Source organism: Lagenorhynchus albirostris, chromosome 5 (genome assembly GCF_949774975.1).
Source record: "Lagenorhynchus albirostris chromosome 5, mLagAlb1.1, whole genome shotgun sequence".
In the NCBI taxonomy this organism is placed as follows: domain Eukaryota; kingdom Metazoa; phylum Chordata; class Mammalia; order Artiodactyla; family Delphinidae; genus Lagenorhynchus; species Lagenorhynchus albirostris.
Genome location: NC_083099.1, coordinates 44,662,262 through 44,674,959, shown reverse-complemented (window position 1 = coordinate 44,674,959; position 12,698 = coordinate 44,662,262).

Here is a 12,698-nt window from a genome sequence, read left to right as displayed (position 1 = left end):
GTGCCCATCATCGGATGAATGGATAAAGAAGATGTGGCACATATATACAATGGAATATTACTCAGTCATAAAAAGAAATGAAATTAAGCTATTTGTAATGAGGTAGATAGACCTAGAGTCTGTCATACAGAGTGAAGTCAGAAAGAGAAAGACAAATACCGTATGCTAACACATATATGGAATTTAAGAAAAAAAAATGTCATGAAGAATCTAGGGGTAAGACAGGAATAAAGACACAGACCTACTAGAGAATGGACTTGAGGATATGGGGAGGGGGAAGGGTAAGCTGTGACAAAGTGAGAGAGTGGCATGGACATATATACACTACCAAACGTAAAATAGACAGCTAGTGGGAAGCAGCCGTATAGCACAGGGAGATCAGCTCGGTGCTTTGTGACCACCTAGAGGGGTGGGATAGGGAGGGTGGGAGGGAGGGAGATGCAAGAGGGAAGAGATATGGGAACATATGTATATGAATAACTGATTCACTTTGTTATAAAGCAGAAACTAAGACACCATTGTAAAGCAATTATATTCCAATAAAGATGTAAAAAAAAAAAAAGAATTTGTGGCAGGATACCCAGTGTTTAAAGAATCAAAGTTTGTGATTTACTTCCTAATACCGATATAAGACAACAATCCAGAATTATATCATTTACTTTTAAAAATGCAAATTTTAAAACCATTTATGAGAGCAGCAAAATTTTTTAAAAGTCAAATGACTAGACATACTGTATTTGACTCTATTTATATCAAAATTAAAAATGTTAAAGACATACCTGTATAATTTTGCTAACTTGTGATGACATTTATATGATCTATTCTTTAAAATATATGTGTGCTCATAACACACACGTATAAACCAAGATACACACACGTATATATGTATAGATAGGATCGGCAACATTTAATAGTATATTTCATTAACTTTTTGTCATGTAAATTCCCTAACTCTTCATAAAAATTATCTATTTTGCTTCAGTTGCAAAACTGTTGGGACTTTTATTGAGTTACAAATACATGTTGGCGATATCCAAACTTATGCTTCATTATTTTAGAATAAAGAATGCTAACTCCTATCTCTTTGATAATTTTCTTTGCCTTTCTCTGCACTATTTCAAGACATAACTCATATTCATTTCAGTATTATGCCTTTCTCTCCTGATAAAATCCAAATTTTACCTAAGTTGAATTTCCTGAGATAGATAATTCTTTTGTCTAGTACTTGAGTCAGTCTCAGCTTTTTGTTTTTTGCTTTGGCTGCGTGTACATAGCTTGCAAGATCTTAGTTCCCCAACCAGGGATCTAACCTGCAACTCCTGCAGTGGAAGTGTGAAGTCTTAACCACTGGACAGCCAGGGAATTCCCCAGTCTCAGTTTTAACATGGCAGATATAGTGGTACTACCCACTGGCAAATGCTACAGAATGAAAGAATAATATTTTAGAAAGAAAAGTAGAAATAACAGGGAAAATATCTGTCTTTGAGCAGGAGCATGCCCAGCGTAGTGATAGCTGTCACTGAAAAAACGGAATAATTATTTTGATTTGATTCACAGATAAAGGGAAGCCAGAGGAGAGTAACATAATCACAATATTTGGCAAGAAATAACTTGGGAATTCCTCTTTAGCAGACTAATTTAGAGAGGGACCAGGGAAGGGAATTTGCATGCTTGAGGAAAAATTGATCAAGGCCTGGATTATTTTGTATAATGGAAGAAAAATACCAATCAGCTAAGCTTTAATTAGGGAAGGGAGTACACAGTATGAGGGGCAGGTACCTAAGCTTCATAATATATCTTCCTTGCCTTGGTCCTATGTCAGTCACCCTATGATTCTGAATCCATGCTGAATTGGAGGATGAGAGAACTCTTGATGTAGATCTTTGAACGTAACTAAGGAATATGACAAATATGAATGTGCTTGGAAAGGAGGATAAAATTGTAGGAGAACATGCTTGTGAAGTTATACTGAAGGAATTTTGGATATTAATATAGATATAAAACTGTTAAACTACCCAAGGCAATTTTTAGGCTCTGTTTATTTTCTACATCCACAGTAGAGAGCAAAATGCATTGCTACTTTAGCAGACTTTTCCCAATTTCTGCTTCTCCATGTTACCTTTGTCATTTTTTCCCCTTATCTATTCCCTTTATGGAGATATTTTATTTACCAATATAACAAGCATATAAAAAACTGCCTGAAATATGGTAGTCGCTTTATAAATATTGTTTACTACATGAACAGTTTTTAGCTATAACTTTTACATTAGAATTATATCTACCAAAATATACAGTATTTCTTGTGTCTTGTCACCAAAGAAAATCCTTGCTGACACTTGAACCCATTATAAAAGTTATTCTAAAGTACATCATAGTGAAGCAAAGAAGCAAAGGTGTCAGTGAAAAGCAATTCAATTGTCTCGTAAATTTATGTATTTTATATTAATAATGTATGTTCTTTTATTTCACCAGTAGTTTATATTAAAGCAAGGGACCCTCAGTCTACTAGCTGCTTTACCTCCTAGATACATGCACATTCTACTTTTTTAAGTGAGTCATCCACATGTCTGGATCCTCCAGGTAGTTGCCTCCCTCAGGGAAGAAGATGACTGAGAAAGATTCCAATGTCCACAATAACAAAAGAAACCATCAAGAGCAAGTAGGGAAAATTAGTGCACTTTGTGTCCATAAAATAGTAAGACACCCTCAAATATCATGAGATGTACTAGAAAACAAAATGAAATAAATTGACACCAGAGGAAAAAAGATGATTCAGGAAAAAAAGACTATAATTTAAAAAAAAAAAAAAACTTTGTGTGAAACTTTAATTTCCAGAGTACGTAACAAGATAGATAATAGAGTACTTTAATTTGACCATCCCTTTAGCACTATATTTTCTGGTTCTTCTAATAGTTCTCTGACTTCCTGTGCTGGTTGGATCCTCTAGGTCTCATTTTTTTCTATAATTGTGCTTTTTTTTTTTATAATTTTGCTTTAACTTATAGATGTTTTTTAGGTTGTACCTTGCAGTTCTCAATAGTTTGCATTCTTGTGTATTTAAGCAATTTTTTAACTTCTAAGAACTCTTTTTGTTCTCTGGTTGCTCACATTTTTCATATACTTTTGTTCTTGGTTTATGCATGAGATATTCATGTTGTTTCTACTGTGAAAATTGCTTGGATTAATAAAATTTGTTTTCTCTTCTTCTCAATTTAAAAAGGCAAGATACCTAAAAGGAGATTCTCCTAATTATGTAATTTATCTTTGATCCATTCTATTAAAGAAAATACGAAATTTTAAGATGTTTATTAGTTATAAAATACAAATTTTGATTGTACAGCAAAATTATCTTATTTGCTACTTTATTCTTAGCATATATCATAGCACCTGACATGAAATAAAAGTTTAAAAGTGTTTAAGGGATAAACAAAGTTACAGAAACATATCAATATTTTAAAATTATTCTGTAATCCTTCACAGCAAACGTAAAAAGAATCAAAACAAAACTTTTCATGTGCTTAAGCTAGGAATGGACTCACCAAATCCCACAGCATCAGAAGATAAGCGTTAAGTGCCATGTAGTTTGGAACATATCAAGAGAAGGGAGTTCTGGGCACTCACACTAGGCTTATCTGCTGTGTTGGTAGTAAGGTAAGGTAAAGAATGAAGGGAGGTAATTTCAAAAGATCAAAACTTTCATTCATTTTGGAGGAGGAGTGCAGGAGGTGCAGTCAGAATGCAAACAGAAGGCAGAAAAAAACTATAAACCCATCTTATCTACCAACAATCCCAAGTTTTAGAAGTAACAGTGGTTCATGTGGAGTGAAAAAAAAAAAGGAAAATAAAAAATAATGCATATATATTTATATATAAATACAAATATAAACATATTAAAAGTTTAGAGTGTTTATATACAATATATATTTTATGTATAAATTTTATGTATTTATACATAAATATAGATATAATATATACATAAATATGTATATATTAGTACTATATTAGTACACATATATGTGTGTAATTACATTATACATGCAGACACACACACACACACACACACACACACACACATACACTTTGTGTTTTCCAACTTGGCATCTTAATCAGAAAAACAGACCTCTGAAGCTTATTAAGCTCAGAAATGAAAAAAATAAAAAATACACATTGAACCATAAACGAATAGCCCAGATATCAGTCTAACCATCAACACTGGGATAAGTTTATCAAGAAAGATTGTACAGTCTCAAAAACAAGGTCTTTTTCCAATAGAGAAGGCCATATCTTTACAATCTAGTGAACTATTAGTAGGCAGGTATTCAAACAAAGTTTGGAAAACACTTCCAAAATTAGATGTCCACTGTTGTTAATCTATATCTATTTTTCTCTGAGAACAAAGGAGACTAACAGAAAATGTTCTTCTATAATTTTCTAAAGAGACTTGCTGAGAAAACAGGGAAATAATTCCACTTACAGTTTTTTCTTTTTTAATCTGATAGACACAAATTGGCCACATAAAGTAAATAGTAATTGCCTCAGACACAGGAAAAAATTCAAATGACCAGTACTTACACACTCCTACTTAAGAAGAAAAGATGTAAGGACATAAAAAAAAAAAGGGACATACATTTAAAGATATAAATTCACATAAAATCAGGAAAGAGTAAAACTCAGTATTATTATCATGCAAGAAAATTAAACAAAACAATGAAATATAAGGATTAGAATTTAAAAATTAGCTAAATTGAAGCAAGAAGAGTTAAAAAATAAACTTAAGAAAAAACAATGTTATTGCAGAACTTAAAACTAAATAAGTGACAGAAAATGTCAGATTTGTACTTTTTTCATTTCAAATAATTACCATGGAAGAAGGTTCAAAAAATTATGGTGCATTAAAAAATACAGCTAGCTAGCACTAAGCATGCTACAAAAATTTCTTTGTAGGACATTTGGTTCTGTTCAAAATGTCCACAAGATATGTGGTCCCATGCCTAAAGGACCTTGCAATTTGGTCTTATCCAAAACATCCTTGAGCATATTTGATCCATGACAAGTGGTTCTAGACAAGACCTTTTGGCATGAACCAAATGTCTTCCTGGATGTTTTGGGTAATAAAAAATATGACCAAATATCAAGGACCTTTTGGTGTGGACCAAATATCTGTGCACATTTTGAACAGGACCAAATATCAAGTCCTACTGGGTGTGGACCAAATGTCTTACAGATGTTTGCACAGGACCAAACCTCCGCTAACCCAAAAAGTTCAGTCTGCCCATGACAAAGGATATTTATTATATGGGATGAACCTATTCTATTGAAAACAACTATGAAATCTGTGTAAATATATAGGAATGCCTGTTTAAAGGAATTTCAGAGACATCAACAGAGGAAACACTTGAGAGATTGCTATTGCAGAGAGAATGAAATCAGCAGTAAGTGAATATTGCCTTATCATAGCATATCTCCTGAGGTCATTTATCAACTCCTACTGTGGTAAAATAGGACTTGGCAGAATACTGCAGTCACACTGGGCTGAGAAAACAGAAGTTGAAGATTGGATTACTCAAAGTGTCTGGAAATGGGACGAAAAGTCTGAAGAAAAGAGAAAGTCATAGGAGTGACCACAGACATCTACAGGGAATCTCCCTTTGAAGAAATTATCTGCTACTAATTTCATCATATACAGGATAAGACTAATAAATCTAGCATAAAGCTGAAGCAGAGAGGCTAAAGAGCTGAGTTCAGATTTTAGCAGATATTCATTGTTGATGAGATAAGTTAGAGTTTAATACCAGTGTAAAGTGGTTTTGGTAAACACCCTAGGCTTTTAGTTGAGACTCCAGAGGTCATGCAACTAGGTGTAAAGAAACACTGAAACATTAACCCTGAAAAAGCATAAAAATCAACCTTTTACAGAATTGAGATAATCTACTTATATCTTATATTCCTGACATAAGAAAACTTAACCCTCACAGGAGGAAGAAAACATAGTCTAAAGTTTCTACAAATTTTAATGTGTGATGTCTAATATCCAATTAAAAAAAATTGGATAAGGCATCTATAAAGGTATCTATAAAGCAAAACCAATTGATTAAAACCAATATATAAAACATACTATGGAAAAGGAGAGATAGAAATGACTTGAATTTTGGCAAATCAGATTGAATTTTTGGAATGAAATATTTTAAATAGCTATGTTAATTATGCTCAAGCAAATTAAGCAAATTTTGAAAAAAATAAGAAAAAAATGAATCTTTCAAGAGGAATCTAATGAAAATACTAAAAGAAGTGCTATAATTGAAATTAATAATTTAAGAGATGGATTTAATAAATGATTAGACACAAAAGAACTATTAATGAAATATAGAGCAAGTTAGTAGAAAATATTCAGATTGAAGCCAAAACATAGAAGAAAAAAATACCAAAATACAGAAATAACCATCAAGGACATGTGAATGTGGTACCAAAGTCTAATATAATTGTAATTCAAGTTCATGAGGAAAGGAAAGAAAGGATAAGTTAGAAAAAATACTAAAAGAAATCTTGGCTGAAATTTTCCAAATTGACAAAAGATATTGAACTCTATGAATATTTTTATTATATTAAAATCTCAGCAAAACCCACATAAAAATTGTACAGAAGCCCATATCTAGGTATAACTATGTAAAAAAAAAAATCAAAGACAAAGGGGGCAGAAAAAACCATTAAGGGCAACCAGAGAAGGAAAATGCATTACCTTCAGAGAAGCAATAAAAAGTTCAAGAATTTTTCAAGAGAAATCATGGTAGCCAAAGACAAATAAAATAAAATCTTTAAAATGCTGAAATAAGAGTGCCAACCCAGAATGCTACAGATAAAATATTTTTCAGAATAATAGTGAAGAAAAGATATTTTAGACAAACAAAAGCTGAGAGAGTTCAGAACCAGCAGATCTGCACTAAAAGAAGAAAAATATTACCAGGTGTGACTGGAAATAAAGAATGAAGAGTAGCAGACAAAGTAAATCATCAAATCATATATAAATATTCATCATTTAATTATTATAATGATAATATAAAAATATTGGGTTCAAGGCACATGTAGAGATTACATATATGAAAATAATAGCACAAAAGATGGGAGCAGAGAATGGCCTTAAATATATGTAAGGTTTTCACATAGTTATAGAAGTGGTAAAAGTACTAACTTGAAGAAAATCATAAAATATTTGGTTATTAAACATACACTTTTAAATAACTCAAGGTTAAATATAAAAAAGTCATGGTGGAAATCAGAAAAATTTTGACCTGAAAGTTAATAAAAATATGACTTTTAAAACTTGTTCATTGCAACTAAAGCTGAAAGTAGAGGAAAATTTACATGTTTAAATGCATGTATTAAAGAAATCAATGATCTGAGCTTCCATGTTGTATGACTAGAAATAAAAACAACAAAGTAAAGCCAAAGACTAAAAAAAGAAAATAATAAAACTGAGTGAGATAGTCAGCCACAACTCTTGGTTAAAGTCAGTAATTTCCCCCAAATAGCTTACAATCAATTAGAAACCATAAAGCCTTATCTACTCAGAATTAACTTTATAATAAAAATAAATTGAGGAAAATAAGATTTTAAATGGAAAATGTATTAAACTTGGAAGACATTGTTCTATTTGGTAATTACATCAACAATTTCAAATTTAAGACAAAAATCGGGTCATGGGCTTTTGGGGCAATAGTATGCTCATCCTGCTCTACTTGGGGGTTGGGAGAACTGGTCCTTTTGACCATGCCTACCTCCCACCATAAGGCTAGTGGTGAGGGATGAGAAATACCACCAGCAGCCTGCCCCTGCGCCTCCTCCAGGAGCAAACTTAGCTGCAGACTGGGACCTGGGAAGAGAAAGCCGGCACCTGCCTAAAGCAGAGATTTTTAACAAGAAGCTGGTGGGGTGAGTTGGGTATGGTATCAAGTGGTGTCTCAAATACCATAGACTTTTGCTGTTGTTACCAACGTTAATTAGTTTTCCTTAAATGAAACATTCTCCATTTGCTGTATGCCCTTAAAACTATTTCCAGAGAATTTAAATAGCTAAAAAATAATAATTTTCACCAGTTAAATTGGCTTTTTTTTTTGCTCAGGAGAGGATCCACTGAACTCCTCACCGACCTAGAATCCACCTCTTAAAATCTTTTATAAAACTCATGACACTTGAATACTTCCATATAAATACTTTAAATAGAAAGACCAATGAACAAAATAGAAGAGTCAAATTAGATTCAATAATATGTTAGAATTTTGTATATGATAATGACATTTCAAGTAAGTGAAAATTTAATTATTAAAAATCGATTTTGGTAACTAAAAAAAATAAAAACAACTCTAAGGTTTTCTTTATCTTATTTAATAACATAAATTCCAGATTAGAATCTTGGCCCCTGTGAATTAAGGCATTGTCAATACTGAATTAAAAAGAAAACAAACAAAAATACTATATTGCTTTACCTTCATCTGTTGAATCAATGGAGTACTTTGAGCTTCTAGGCCAAGGCAGAACATTTGATAGGAGGAGCCTGGGTTTCTGGATGTCTACATGGAGCAGAGTCCTCTAAACACTGCACAAATCACTGTAATGTAAGTGACAAATAAACTGCTGTTGTATTGAGCAAGTAACACAGAGAAACACAATTTATAATTCACTTCGAAAACAGTGATATCCAGTATCCATAGGCAGAAACTACAGTACCTATGGTCAAGTAATCTCTGAGGTACAGTGTCAGCTGTGATTCTGACTTCCTGGCATTCCCTTTGTCCTGATTTTTTTCTGTGAGATTTTTGAGACACATAACATTCTGTAAGTAAATCTTATTCTAAGTTACACAGAGACGGTTGCTATGATTTGTATTTAAGAACCTTAACAGTTACATTTTTTTAATTTAAAAGTGTTCTTACAAATTAATGAGGAAGAATAAATGATTTGATAAAATTATAGAGTATATGTATTAAGTTCCTTTGATGTTCAAATCCTTTCAAAGAAAAGGAGAAAGAAGAAGAAATGTAAAAAATACTAGAATAAAACTTAAAAGAAAATTTTATGTCAAAGTTCTCCTCTTCTTGAAGTGAATTTCAAGAATAAAGTGCTGCTCAAACATGATAAAGTGGCAAATACAACAAAGGTAAAAATTTTTTAAATATTATTTGGATTTTGGCAAGAAAGTGTCATTAGTAAACATATTGAGATTATTTTATATGAAGAAGACACAGTATCCAGTAAAGAACTAGCCATATATTTGGCTATAACTTAAAAAATGAATAATCAGTAAATACTAGATGACAGAAAAATACATCAAACACAAATCTACTGGAATAGAGATGATTGAAATTTAATACCCATTTCCTATGCTTATATAAGATCTGATGGCAGATGGACAGGCTCAATATGTTTTTGAAGTGTTGAGCATATATATGCTGGGATGGAGTTTTAAAATTTTTTTATTATGTAAAGTACCTAAGTTTGAGTACTTATTCCCTAGATGTTCTATGAAAGCAAATAGTTGGGGCACAACTCAGGACCATAATAATTATGAAGTTGTCCCTTGGTAGAAAAATGCTTCCTTCTAGGCAGAATGGATATTAGGATTAAAAGTCAAAGTTTAAACCATTCCTGTGGCTGAATGAAGAACACTAAAGACCGGGGATTTTGCTCTGTGAGGTGATGCCTTCATTTATTCAAGAAATAGTCTCACTGCTTGGTTGGTCTTTCTGTATTCAGAACCAGCTGAACTCTGGCAGTGAGAGATTCAGAGAAAACTAATCTATGTCTGACAATTTAATGTTAGAGCTGTAAACACTTCTGGAAAATTTGATGTCACTGGGAGACTAGAAGAAAAGCAGGCTAGCCTCTTATAAACACATTTAAAAATTTTTTGAGTTTTACCTGGATGAAGAGTTCACTGATTAGGAAAAGACAACAGATAGGGTCAATAATGAGCACCATAATTCAAGGAACACCTGGCTGCTCACAGAAAAATGTTCCTTTATTTAATAATCATCATAGACACTAGTTTTGTACAATTCTGTGATTCACAGAGAGGATACTCAGGTTCAAGGAGGGAAAATGATACATGAAAAACTCACACCATGTCAGGCAGTGGATTTAGGTTCAAAAAAAAGCTATATTTTTATTATCTAGAGATTCAATTTAGATGATAATACTATTAAAGAAAATTAGTAAATATTATCTTAAAATTCAGGCTAGCAATTATCTTTGAGAGTAGGAGGAGGTTTTGTTTGGTCAAAAACAAACAAAAAAATATCCAGGAGCTTCTGAGGTATGGTGATTTCCTGAGGCTGACCTGGAGAGTAATTAGGTGGTTGCTCACTTTGTAATTATTTATTATATTACATATTTATGGTTTGTGTCCTTTTTTCTCTGTGTATTCTATTTTACAACATAAAGTAAAAAAATTATTTGGGGGACATTATTATGATGTTATTGGGTGGTCATTAAAGTGTTTTATGCAGAGAATGATGTAATATTTGCTTTGTGAAAGATTACTCTGGCTGTTACATGAGGAATGAATAGAAGGGGGCCAAACAGAAAGAAAAGTAGACACTACAACAATGACAGTGGAGATCCAAGTTACAGGAATATTTGAAAGATATTTTAGAAATGGAAACTAGGCTTAACGTAGGCTTAAACTAGCCTCCTAGCTATTCTCAGAACAAATGGAAGCATTGTGGCAGGGGAAGGGGATGATGAGTTCATTGTGAGATGCACTTTATTTCAAGTGTCTGTGATATTTCCTGGATGCTCAGTGTAGGGTGTGATGAACAGAATAAAAATGTCAGCTAAGAGCTATATTTGGGCAGTGCACAATATGGCAATTGAAGTCAAAGAATAGATGAGATCACCTAGGAAGATAACATAAAATGAGAATATAAGATAGAAGGCTATAATATAAATCACTTTATATATGGACATTCACAAATCTAGATGAAAATGAGACCACAAAGTTAATTGGTTGAAAACGGAATAATAAGCGAAATATCAGAAAAGAGCAATGACATCCAGGATCACTTTGTGGCATTGCCTAACTAAGATACAGGCATATAAAGACAGATGGAAGTGTGGATAGATGATAGATAGATCAATCGATCGATAGATAGACAGACAGACAGACATACCTTTAGGTGCATAGTTATAAAAAGAGGTATGCAGAAATTGAAGAAAGTCCTTGATCTTCCAGCTTTCCTAGCTTCATTGTCTGCTACTCTATTACATCTGTATTTTAAGCTAGGGCTAACGAATTATTTACAGATTTTAAATATCAATCAGTTTCTGTGCTTTGTGCTATATCTTTTGTCTAAAATAATCTTCATTTATTTCGTACCATTAAATTTTAATTGTATTGTAAAATTTGGCTTCATGGTAAATACTTCTGGAAATATTTTCTGATCCTGCAAAGAGATTCATTCTGTATTACATTTCTTGGGATTTATCCATATTTGTTCTTATCTCACTATACTATATACAACAATAGCCCTATAAATCTCCTTCAACAAGGAAGTTTTCAGGTAAAAGTCGAGTTCTTCCTTCTCTTACTTGCTTTTACATCACTGAGACACACTAGGCATTCAATAAATACTTGCAGATTGCTAATTTTTAACATTTTAAAAGAAAGATTATATCCCATATTATTCCTGGAATTTAGAAATAATATACTTGTAGAAAAAGGAAATTACATAGTTTGGGATTTATAATGTTGAATTGATAATACAGAATCAAGATGTATATATTCAAATTTATTTAAAACAATGTCTTTCCTTGGACTAAAAATATAAATATCACCAAAACTTTACTACAGATAAAGTTCATAGAAGTTTCCTAGAATACTTTTACTCCAAATTAATTCTAGAGTTTATCTTAATTACGTGAATGAATTTCAAAGGTTAACAGATTGTATCTATATTGAAGAAAAAGTAATAGACAGTCATTAAAATATGCATATTTATTAGAGAAAATGTAATCTTAAAACATTTAAGAATTTATTGCAAGACTAATATATACCATTTATTCCCCTAGTATAATAAGGCTAAAGTCAACATTTGTCCCAATTTGTCTTCAAAAAGGTTTTTCTTTCTGCCTATGCAAAATTACAATAATGTACTAATATTTGTGAGCTATGTACAAATGATAATATATTGTGATTATTTGGCTATTTGTTCCTGTGGCTGCACATGAAACTAGACAAGAATGAGCCCCCTCTTTCCTGTTATCTGCTTTTTGCAATTGCCACAGGTAAACGTCATCAATTTCAAGACAATGAGAGATTCCACTGAGCTATAAAGTGATTTGAAATTCATGAATGTGCAAGTTTTATGTACCGTAAGTCACTGTTTCACTCATCAAATGAATAGGACCAGCAATTTCAACCTACCTGTTCTTAAGAATTAAAGATTCCAAAGTCTATACTTTGCCATTTAAAATTAATGTTGGCCCTACTCTGGTGAGGACAGGATTATTTTCTAAGTTTTTTTCTTAAATTTCAGTATTGCTTTCATAGAAAATAAAAGCTTTTATTTTGTTTTACTTGATGTATAACATAGAATTCTAATTTATTGTAATTAGTATGATAACTGGCAAAAAGTGAACAAAATAAATATATTTACTAACCATTCTCAACAACTGAAAGAAAATATACAGAAAGCTATTTGGTGAAT